Genomic DNA, 12935 nt, shown 5'->3' with positions numbered 1-12935 from the left:
GATTTAGTCGCGACGAGCCACGCGATGAATTACTTCCTACGTTTGCCGTGTAAACAGGAGAAGGAGAGTATCCTTACCGAAAACGCCTCTTCGTTCATGTTCTCGCTCCTTTCTCTTCGCCGCTCGGTAAACGTTTCACGGGACGGAGGGAACGCGGAAAGGGGAGACGGACGGCGCTTTAAATCCCGGACTGCGTCTACGGGGGCATCCTCTTTAATCCTTCGATCGACAGGTGTCGAGCGAGAGAAGCGAATCGGAGGAGTAGACGTCCCGCATCGCGACGTGACATCTCGCGATCGCGAGAATCCCGAACAAATCTACCCATCCTTTCCACCTGATCGAATAATCGGCGTCGTCGTCGTCGTCGTCGAACCTAATTTTCGTTTCGCGTTTCGAGCTCTTCTTCGCGTTTCTTCCATCTCTCCGTCGTCTCATCTCTATCCTCGTTCCTCCGAGTTGCCGCGCCTCGTCGAGCACGTAGCGAAAGAATCACATTATCGCTGCCGGCAAAATGTTATCGATATCTGCAGTCTCTCTCTCTTTCTCCTGCACGCGCGTTGTTCGCGTTTAATTGGCGCACGTGTAATCTCGAGCCGCAGTTGTTGGAGCATGAAACTTGCCGTGCGTGGTGCGGAAGTCAAGATGAGGCATATCAGAAGGGATCGCAAAGTTTGCTGTACCACGATCTACCTACCTATCTACCCATCTATATACGTGCGCAAGAGATTCCACCGATGCAGTTTGAGGTCGAAAAGACATTTGATAAGCGTTTGATTTGCGAGAGTATCGCAATTTCGTGCGCGGGCGACAAATTTCTTGTTGGATGTCACCGCGAGGTAAAAAAATCAGTCGGATTAAAAATCAACCACCGTTCTCGCGCTCCGAGTTTCGCTAAATATTCCGCGGTTATCCACAGTTCGCGCTTCCTATGAATGGAGCTTACGTCGCGCTCGAGAAGTTGCCAAGAACGGTCGTTACGCCTTCTTGACGGGTCGTTCGAATGCACCGGAAAGATTTACGCGCACCCCGGATTTGCGCGAGAGTCGCGATTTTACGACGTTTAAATCGGCGAGACGTCGCTCATATCTCTTCTCTTACATATTTCGCGAAAAAAGAATCGACACTGCAGTGAGAAAATTGCGTTCTTCTTGATAAATCAATCGATCTATAATTTATCGCGAGCTCGAAATTTAAACTTTATCGAAAAAATCTTATCGAATATCCTTCTCCTAATAAAGACGAATATTTATATACGTTTATATTCGTGATATGTTTATGCAATAATAATCGTATGATTTTCTTTTAACATAAATTTTGACATACATTTTAAAGGAACGGTATGATTTTTTGGAGATGAAACCATTTGACAAGTCAGTGGTACATAAAATTAATTTGGAGTACTTGTATCTCTTGGAAAGTTTCTCCATCGGAATAATTAGCAGCGTTAAAAAAATTATATTGACATTACGATCTTTCAAGTAGCCACTGATTTATCAATGACAATTGCCTTTGCATCTCGTCAAGTAAAGCAATTACGTTGAGTGCCTCGTTCGAGCGTTTTGAAGAACCGCGACTCATTTCGTAACGATATGCGAAGTCTCCGTTTTCTTCTCCTCGTTTCGTTCCACCGTCTCTTTCGTATTTACGTTTCCGATAAAATGGGTCATCCTGTCCACAATAGAGCATTTCTACGGCTCCTTCCTGCTTTCCTCGACTCGGAGAAACGTCAACAGGGCGACGAAAAGGATGGATAAGACGCGGCAACGGTAGATAGGCGGAGGAAGGTGAGGGAAAAAGTGCACTCGATGGAAATCTCACTTTGACATTGCTTTTTTGCTCGTTATCGCAATATTTCTCGCACTCTACGATTAATGTAACGCGCGTATTACGTGAGAAATGCTACGCGTAGATACGAACGGAACGTATAATCGTATCAGGGAGATTCGATTCAGTCTTGTTCGCAAAGTAAGACCCGGAGGTGAAGTGCGAGATATCGTTTTTCGAATTTATCTTTGTAAATATCCCCGTATATTCGGTTTGATTATTCGTCCAAGAGACTTGAAATCATTTTAATCCGTCGATTCCGACGATCGTGGACTGGAATATCGAATTTTACAAAATAACTTTAAAGTAAATTGTTAATATACATTTCATCGTTATTTAATTTGATCGAAGACACTAGAGAAATAATAGAATGTTTTGTAACGCGACTGATTTATTTCGCTTTCGCTATGATTTTATTTAGACGCTAGATTTGATTGGATAAAGACCGTAGCTACGCGAGCAATTTATCATCCGGAAAATTGACGCCTCGCGACGCAAATGTTTGTACGTCCTCATTTTTTCCCTCATTGTTCTCGGATTTAACGTAATCGTATAGACACTTGAGAGGCCATAGTCGCAAATTAAATAAGGTAACATCGCGTTAAACGAAACGCCGCTGTTAATCAAAACGGAACGTCGCCGCGGGAGATAATTATCGGACGTCGTAGTCGCTTTTGAGCGACCCCGAAACCACCGGCCTTTTCCCACACGTACGTAATCCTTTCCCTGTCCTTTTTCCCGCCCCTACCCGTATCCCCTTCCGTACCGTGTATCACGATCGTCCTGTTTAATCACCCGCTGCCTGGCATTCGGTCGGCGAATTCGCCGAATAGCGAGCGACTCTGGCCGGGTGAAAAGCTGGTGACGCGTCGAAATGAAAATGGACGTAAACTCTCGGACGAGAATCGTTTCCACGTGACTCCGCGCGTCCCCCGTTCCCCTCGCGCTTTCCACCTCTCATCCCTCATACTCCTCGACGTCTCCTCCTGTCTGTCTTCCTACGCGCGTTCACCAAGTGTGACGTGTGCATCAACCCGCCATCGCCAAATCCGATACATCGTATTCGCGACTGAAAGCCGGCGCGAGCACCTCCTCTTCCATCTCTTTTCTCGTTGGAGAAAAATTGAAATTTTTCCTCCAGACATCTGGGATTTTATCCTCAATTCCCCCATTTGCGCTCGTTATCCTAGCTAAGAGAAAAAAAGCAAGCGATTGAATTCGGAAAATAAAAAAGAAATCGAAAATCCCTTTCTTTACGACGAGCGTTAAGGTAGCTTATATTTTTGGAGCGCGTGCATTCTCGCGTGATTTGAAACGCGAGCACCTGGTATTATTTTCGTTTTAAGAGGGCGCGCTGAAATTTTCACCTTTATTCCGTTGACGTATTAAAGCGCGAAAATATCGCGTGTATGCGCGGGCGTCGTAATGACAGAAAGCGGATAATTTTGTCTCTCGCGTTTTGAGTATACATAATTAGACTGACGTCATACGTGACATAATGTGCGGCGCGCTAACGTTGTAGCCGCACATGAGCACATAAGCTCGGTAAACTCCGCCGTGGTATATTCATCAGCGAAACTCCGCGTCCAACAGTTTCTCCGCGTGCCAAGTTAAATTGTAGCGAAGAACCGCCGCTTGTGTTGCGAGACCGCATTGACCGACCGTCATATAACCCTCGCCTCCTGCACGTTACTCATGTTTCTTCGGAAATTCGAGAGTTCCTGCAGGACCATGTTTCACTAGACTATTCGCTCCGTGACGCTTTCGATTAGATCCCGGCCCGATCCCTTCCCGCTATAAACATTTTGCATGTAGAAAAAGACTGATATGTATAAGGGATTTGCATAATTAATAATTTACAAAATTATTAAATATATTCTATATATAATAGCGACAATCTAAATTATTTCGAGGAGTAAAAGTAATTAATAAGGAGAGAATTAGATTAAATTATGCAAATTTAAGTAGGATTTTATTTTTGTCTCTTTTTAAATATATGTACAGGGTATTTCTTAAGTGCGAAAAATTTTAGGAGATTCATTGTCGAAAATTAAAGGGAGTCACATAAACATTAAAAAGTTCTAATAAAAAAATTGAATAGGGATTGCCAATTTCATCCCCTTATAACAATACGGCAGATTGAAAAAATAGTAGAAAATATCCACCTAATTTCATTTCTTTAACTTGTTCCAAATTTGAGAAAGAAATAAAAACCTTTTTGTTTTTTGAGGAGGAGTGTAACTTCACAGAGATGTAAGAGTATATGTTTATATGAAAAATCCCCTTAATTTTTGACAAAGAATCATCTCTTAAAATTTGTCGCACTTATTAAGAAACATCCTGTATATCTATATATTTTTTTTTATCATAATGCATATAATAATTACGATATACAATTTTAATTCGATAAATGTTTATAATGTATTCAATTTTATCCGCGCCACATACGGATGAAACGAGTCCGAATTTCTCTCTCTCTCTCTCATTCAGCAATGGACACGATAATTTCGCGCCCAATCGCATAAATGCCTCGCGATGCGCTAAGATTGTGTAACAGGGCACGAGAGTATTCACATCGTAATATCCGGATCGTACGTGTCCGGATCTGCTGCTCGCATCCGTCGAATTCGAATTTTACGAGCGACGGTCGCGCCCGATCTCGAGGCGCAGTTGGATGCGCGCTGGATTTCGCCATCGACACACCGATCCTCTTCTTTACGAGCCGACAAAGCAACGAGGTTCTTGCGGCGGCGCACGTTCGTTCGCCTCGCGCGACACGATTTTATCGGCGACGTTCTACGTGCCAGGTCGTGTCTCTTTGGAAGTGGAATAAAAAAAAAAGTTCGCGACGGGGCAAATCGCGGGCGAAAAGGACGACGACTCGGGCGGGGTAAATTATATCCGACACGTCGGTGACTCATTTGATAATTTGTCCGAAACTTTACGCGTAAAAGTTTTCCGTTCGTTGGACGTCTGGCGTTGACCGAGTATCATAAAATTTTACGACGAGACGCACAATTTGGCTTGTAAATCGTGCACGACGAATGAGATCATTCACGGGGATATCCCGATATGTTTCAATGCAAAAATAATAATTTTATATGGACGTGTTTAGTATTTTAATATTTTACAAACTGAAACGGATTTTTAATTTTTATTTCGTGGATTACATGCTGGAAATAAAATATAAATAATTAAAAATAAATTTAATAGATGTGAAAACACAAGCTGCTTTCTTTTCAGAAAAATTTGAATATTTTATATAATATTGAAAAATATGATATTTTTCTTTCAAAATGAAGCTATATAAGCATGAATGTTGATTTTGACGTTTTATAAAATTTTGTTTTTCTCGCACAATTTGCGAGAATATTCACTTTTCCAATTTTCCACGATATCGCATCCTATTATATTCATTCGTATCGTCATAATAATTTCAGCTTTTACAAAAGTTATTAAATTATTACATCAAGATATCCCACGTGTCGAGATGCTTTTAAACTATTTATACGTTCAATTCCGTTGTATTTATTTTTCGCGAGTGGCGCGTTTATGACACCATTAGCTTCCGCCGCGTCTTCGTCGCGTTATGGACGAACCGATAAAACATAATAGTACCTCACCGAGCGGCAGCTTTTCGATAAGCTCACGAGGCGCGACGTAATTAAAATCCGTAAGTAACGAGAGCTTACACGCGGATCGACTCGAGCGATCTGCATAATGCGACGCGCGACCCAAATCCGCGTAATAGAGTTTCCACGACGGAGGATAAGAGCGCTCGAAAAGGAACACCTATGTTCTCTCTGCCTCTATCTTCGTGTCTCTCTCTTTCTCTCTCTCTTCCCTCCTCAAAGAGAGAACGCGAATCTCGTTTCGCTCCCTTTCATGCATATCGCGAGCCTACTTTCGATCTCGTTCTCGAGGATCGTCTTCCATCATGCGTCTCGCGTACTTTAGCCTTCGAGTGCAATTCCATCATATACGAAACGATGGGAAGAGGATCGAGGACGAAGAGTGCAAGAGGAAAAGGGGGAGAGGGATGATATCGTAATGCAGTATTGAAGACGTGGCCCGAGGCTCGCGAGACAAGCGATGCCTCCGATGTGCAATTGTGTGCCCTAAGACAGGCTCTTTTTCAAACTCTCTTATCCGCGTATCCTGATGCATGAGAATTTATAATCAATATCAAGAATCTCGAAAAATCGAAAAATATATATAAATTATATATGTATACGTGAATTCAAAATTAACGTAAATGGTGCAATATTTTTCCTCGCGTATCCCCTCAAGATATCCCTCAAGTTCGAGAGACGCTTCTCGCTAGAGTGCACGGGAAGAAAGGCGATGCGACAGGTACGAGCGAATTTTTGCGGCTTGCTTGACGTGAAAAATCGCTCGCACGAATAGCGTGGTTTCCGGGCTCGGTCGAGCGGAAATTGGTAATCCGACTTTGAACGGGTTAAAATTACGACGAGTCAGTGGATTTTAGTCAGTGTGTCGATGAATTTCGAATCTGCATTCTCTACGAAAGAAACGCGCGCGTTCCTTTTAAATGAGTCCAGAATCCGGATGATTTCGATGATCTGGAGCGGAATAAGAGATCGCGTCTAAATCTTGATGTTTCTTCGTGCGCGTTTCTTTAATTATTCGATCGGCCAAACGAAACGATCCGCTTTTAATTGGGATAACGAGAAAACGAAAATCAATTAATATCATAATTCATCGTCAGAAATGCCTTGTCCAAAAGCGCGTGTATGTTTCTATCTACTTTTTGGTATTTTTTTGTGGATTGTTGGGATAACACAGCAATAACTCACTTATAGTATCGACTGCATACTGTGCCATTTAAATCGATACACCTCCTACATTTATTTGCAATTCTCTATTTCTATTTCAAATTGAGTTTATTAAAAAATCGTTCCCAGGTTTTTTTTTAATAGTTATTTCTTCTCTGCAAATGAATATAGTACCTTGTATTTTCAAAAGATAAATGAAATAGACGCGAGATTTTTTGATGAAAAACAGATCATGTAGATGTTATAGGAGAAATCTGTAACATCCCAATATCATGCAAAAATTGAAATCATTTGAGGTTTTATTTCGAGATCATTTCCCGTGATATTCCCTCTTAAAGGTGAAAATTGCGAGTTTCCGCGAGATTCTGGCGAGCTTCGTAGCCATATCCTACGTTTCCTCGAGGCCGGGAAATGCACTCCGAATATCCCGGTTATGTATCCTGCGGGCGAAGTAACGGAAGTACCTATCGCAAATGGTATGAAAGAGAAGAAGAGATCGATAGATAGAGAGAGAGAGAGAGAGCGAGAGAGAAAGATACTTCTGACATATACTTAGTATCAAGAATAGTCTCGCATGACCGCGGGCTAGAAACACGTGAGAAAGAGTTTCCGTGGGATTACGCCGCCCTCGTCTCGCCTGCGTTCTATTTAAGGATCGATCGTGTCCCGGCATTAGCTTACCAATGTCCGACAGCGACGAAAGTAACCCCGCGATATCTTGGAGACACGGGCTTATCGGTTTACCGCAACGATGTCGCGTCGAGACGTGTCTCTTTCTCTCGAAAAAGCGTCCGCGAAAATACGAGGAGCGAATTCTAATTTCGATATATCGTTCCGTTTGCCATCGAATCGCCTCTCGAATGAACGATGCGAGGTGACGATATATCGTGAACATTGTAGGATAGATAAACGTTGATCCTAGCAATATTTTCGAGATATTTTCTACGACGTAGTTTTACGGACATTTCGACATGTGGGAGATCTCGATATTTTTTAAAATTTAGCAATTTCGTGAATATTGTGATTTTTTTTTAAAATGCTGATGGCTGTTTGGGGACGTTTATTATTTTAATAATACGAATATGCAATATTGAATGCAATGTTATAGAGAAAGTACTTGTAACGTGAAAAATACAGATGCAAAGAATTGTGCCAAAATTGTTCTTAGATAGCTTTATTCATATGAGATTTCTTTATTTTTATTTTATTTTAAGAGGGATATTTATATAAAAAAAAATTCCAATATTATACAAAATGTTAAAATTTGTTTCCGAAAGAAGAGTATCTCCATCTTTTTTAATATAATATAAAATGAGAGAAAAAGAAAATAGTTTATATATTTTATTTTCACATTTTTATATATATATATATATATATATATATATATATATATATATATATATATCAAAGTTATTTTCAAGTGATTTCTTGGATCTTTCTCTCTTTTATCAAATATATATTAATACAATTAAATTGTCTTAATTAAAGATGTGATTTCCAAAGTATTTGAACTTATATAAAATTTATAAGAAATTCCGCAATCGACGTGACGATATTTCACGAAAGAGAGAATCGATCTAGTGACAATTCTCCAGAGTCGTCCGTTTCTCTCTCTCTCTTCTACCAATAAAGGGGTTGCGACGCGCAATTCCCCCTCGTCGACGAGCGGCGCGGTGATTTAGGGGAATCCATCACAAGCTGCGGTTGTCTAGATCTATTATTGGACGCCGGGACGTAAGTTAGCGGCCTGCGGGGTTGGCCGGAGGGTAGGAGTCGGATATAGTCGATGGGTAGTTCGCGGGGAGAGGGGGAGGGTTGGCTCGCGCCGATGGTGTCTAGGGATAACGCGGCGGACGTATTAGGTAATTGCAGGGGCAAGTTCTCCGCCGGAGGAGGAATCGACGGTTGCGGGGGTAGCGTAGGCGGGGAAGAGGGATGTGATTTATATCGCTGGCACGTGACGCCGACTAGAAATTATCGTTAGCCACCTTACCGCGAATCGTCGAGTCTTTACGTACGTACGGTGCCACTTACAACACACGCTCACCGCAATTCATTCTAGGTTTTCACGCGGGGGAGGATACAGTAACGTTACCCCGTATTTTCGATTCGCTCCGAGCATTTCGGTCACTCTCCCTGGCATATTTTCGTGGACGATATCAGTTTGCATGCGGCTTGCACTTTCGCCTTTAGATGCGACTTTAGAAGGCTGATACTGATCTACGCTTATTTATTGCAATACGCTGTATTTGATTTATTACAATATAATTTATTTATAACGATATACAACGAGGGATAAAGGGAAGAGGAAGTCCATAATACGGATTTCATGGTTGCTTTTACATTATTTACGTTTTTCAAGCTCTGCAAGAAGAGTAGAAACCCTTTTTTTTCGCGAATATGATGACAATAATGATAATATTAATCTTTCTTAAAATATTTCTTGCTTATTCTGATCGCTATTATCGCATCACTTTAAAACGGTACGAGTAATCATGCATGTTATTGCATTTCGATCGATAGCTTGCTTGAAGGTGATACCGGAAAGAGGGTTATCTTCTTTTGAGCAAAAAAATGACGCGTTATTACGGCCGTAGGGAAATATTGTGCAATTGCTTTGAATATAACCGAAGGACGTAGCAATTTTCTACTGGCGATCGATAAAGCGAAAAATGTCGATTGACTGGCCATTTTTCTTCCACATTATTTCTATTCTATATTTTCCGAATCTATCACATCATGAAGTTGTTATTCCGCAATCTTTTCTTTGTAAACAATATGGCTATTGCATTTTTTAATCATCACATACATATTAGGAGTCTTGTATCGCATATTTTTAAATTTATTCTATACATTTTAATTCTATACATTTTTTTTTCGTAAAAAATTTGTATGTTATATGCCTGGTATATATTTTTGATCAATAAATTGTCATATTAATTCTGGCAATTTAGGTATATATAGGTTTTTCTTCACGATATTAAAAACTGTCGTTTTGAAGCTTTTGCGAGATATTGCGTAATATTGTATTTCCAAGATCCACTGTCACCTTTGAGACAGAAATAAATTTAACATCAATGTTAATTAATTTACATTAATTTATTAATAAATAATTCGCCAAAGTCAGTGACATGACACGATAGTCTGCATACATGTTCGTTTCGAAAATACTCGCAGCGTTATATCCAACGTCTCATTAATTACTCAGCGCGCATCGACGATTGTCCATCGTGAACAAAGTTTCCTTTTCCATCCTCGTTCTCTTACATGCAACTACACGAAACGTAACGCTTAATACTCATACACGCAATTTCAAGAATCGTGTGGTCTACATAACTAATTATCTAATGACGTTAGTTAGAGTCGGATGGCTAAGGATTTACCTTCATCCTCGCCACGGGCAGTTTCGTCTCATTCTCTTTCTCATCTCCCTTGTTATCTCACACATACACCCACACACTCATTCATACATTTCTCGCATCCTCTGCATTCTTATTCGTATATAAATTCACCCAGCGATATTGAACGATGAAGAAAATAGAGTCACTTATTATTTTCATTTAATTTATCAAAAAGTAAACGATATTTAATTCCGAGTGACGTATTGAGGTCAGATTCATATCGCAGATATTTTTAGGTGGGACTTTTACAATTATAGAGATAATACACTCTGCTTTATCGTTTAAATTCAAGTTTTTTACGAAAAGCCTGTTTTTATAAAATATTGATCTCGAGGGATCCATGTTTTATAAAAAGCCTGATTTTGCGGAAAATTTTTGATATATACATACATATACAGATATGCATGAAATCTTTATATATACGTAAAAAATTTATATGTAATTATATATATAAGTTTAATAATATACGTATCTGTATGTATATATGAAAAAATAGAACCTTTTGTTTTACGCGTTTGTCAATAACGATTATGTCTCTGTTTTATCTTCATCCTTGAACTTGTTTATCGTGTAACCCATTTAGCAAACTTACTTACACATCTATACGCTCCATTCTACGAGATGATTTTCCGTGCTTGACCGCAGCTCTTCTGCTGAATGGAGCCGGCGCGATAGAAAGCGAAATGTCTAATTCCCATCGCTCTCTCACAGATGATAATTAACCGCGTTCCAATTTAACGCCAGCGTTGTAAACGATGGCGATGGGAAAAGCGGCGGAGGAGGGGAGGAAGCTGAAAATCGCGATATTGAAGGTAATTGCAAGGCGCAAGGGACTGCAATTTCGCGCTAACGACTAGTTATACTGAATAAATGCGTTTTAAGCCGCTGTTTCTTTCGGACGATCGCGCTCTGTATCGATCGCGATCCGCGTTTTTGCCCCTCGTTTATAATGCCAGCATGATGACGCATGACACCTGCATTGTGGAACTTAACTCTCTTTTCGAGCTAGAAAATTGTATTACATTATATACATTGATTTATGATATTTCCAAGTATTGTATATCGCGATTTATTCATTCGACTCTTTAATTTTAGAATCGATTAATCTCCTTTAATCCGTCATATTCCGAGATGACGGGTAGCATTGTCGTGCCGTAAATCGATACGGGCGTTTATTTACTTTGGGTCGCCCATGCTCGCGATATATCTTGAAGCGCGGTTCGTCTCGACAAGAGCGACGGTTAATGACGAGGGTGAGGTAACCGAGTCAACGGGGGTTGGCGCAGCAACGGGAGACAGTGACAGAAACCGATGGCGAGGGGGCCGCGACGGTGAGGCCCTGCGGTTTGTCGGTACGTTACTGCGGTGCGGGATGCGGTACCGAGCCGTCAAGTTCATATTGCCGGTTTCCTGTCATTAACGCGCCGCATCGGGCGCCAGCAACTTCCCCCTGATATTTCTCTCTCTCTCTCTCTCTCTCTCTCTCTCGAATATTCCCGAAATACGCGCTTTCGTGCACCGCGTATGCTTAACGTAGTTACTCGGCGACTCTGACGTGCGTAGTCTCGCATGCTGACACGCGACGTTCGTTTTCGCGGTGGGACGAGCGATGACATAAGTTGCGTTCGCGCGATGTGGCAGGTCTTTTCTATTACGTTACGTTTCCGCATATCGATAATTTTTCTCAAAAGATATACGATACGATATAAAATTTTATATAGATAAAAAAGGAAGAGAAATTTGTTTGTAAGGATTCTCTCTCTCTCTTGCGCAGGAATGCATGGATAATTGTTTTTGCAACTTTGATATTGTAAATTGCTTATAAATGGGGCTTCGAACGTTATCCGGAAACGTATTTGAATGGAAAGAAATTATTGGCGATAAATTGAGAAAGAATGCAGATAAAATAACTGTCTGGCAGAATTCGGGGAAATTATTGCTTCCAATCTAACGCGAATTTCGCGCGAAAATTTCATTCATTTATATGTCGTTATATATCTATTTGTTAAGCGAACCAGCTGGAAAACATCGCTCGCACACCGCCGAATATGCGCCGGTTGATGTATCCGTTGTAAAGTCGGCTTCATCGAAAAAAAAAAATACAATGAAATAATCGAGATAGGAATGCTTTCGTTGATGTTGTCCATTGTACGAGCGAGCTGTCGTGTCGACCTTAAATCAAAAGCGCACGTTGAAAAATGGGACGTGGATAGGAGTCGATGACGCGTATCGGGAGTTATTTTCGACCTTTTCAAGAGCACTATTAGAAGAAATCGCGAGCAATTATAAAGTAACGATAGTTGTAAAAGCAATTAGTGTTGCTTCAACATTTACTTTAAAACGCTTTTTAAGTAAATATTAATAAAGTGAAACCACTTGGCGTTTGAAACATACGTAGATATTTACGTATCGCGATTGCACCAGAGATGAGCTTACTTGCGTATCCATCGTCCCGGCGTTTCATCTACTGTAATGGAATGTCAGGTTGAGTATGATTGCGAGGAGTGGGAAAACAGGTGGCCCGTTTGAAACCTCGATAACTGGAACTTGTCACCTTGTCGACGTGACGACGGCCTCTGAATTTGTAATCACGTTTCCGCTGTCCCCTCCTCTCCTTCCTCTCCTCTCTCTCACCATCGCTTTCCCGATCTCTCGCTGCTAATCGTTGGAATCTTCGGATTAGCACGTAGAGTGCTAGAGAAACTAGCCAAAGTACCGAATTCCGAGTCCTCGATGAAAAATGCAGAGTTTGACATTTCTACGACATTTATGTTTATTATAAGCGAAAGTTGACAGAAATGTTTACACGATATTATGGTCATTTGATTATAATGTGATTTTATCAAATAATCTATAATGTGTATTTTCTTTTAAATATATTTTCAAATTTTTTTATTTCTCTCCGATCGGAAGA

The 12935-nt window shown here is 40.7% G+C and overlaps 1 protein-coding gene across 5 annotated transcripts in view; it reads left to right on the top strand.

The window, feature by feature from the left end:
• The window catches only part of LOC105256683 (polypyrimidine tract-binding protein 1), a 360732-nt gene that overhangs the window by 170957 nt on the left and 176840 nt on the right, over window positions 1–12935 (top strand). The window lies entirely within an intron of this gene.

Source organism: Camponotus floridanus, unplaced genomic scaffold (assembly GCF_003227725.1).
Source record: "Camponotus floridanus strain SB8 unplaced genomic scaffold, Cflo_v7.5 scaffold7, whole genome shotgun sequence".
Lineage (NCBI taxonomy): Eukaryota > Metazoa > Arthropoda > Insecta > Hymenoptera > Formicidae > Camponotus > Camponotus floridanus.
Note: the sequence above shows the minus strand (reverse complement) of the source record. Positions and strands in the feature narration are given on the sequence as shown.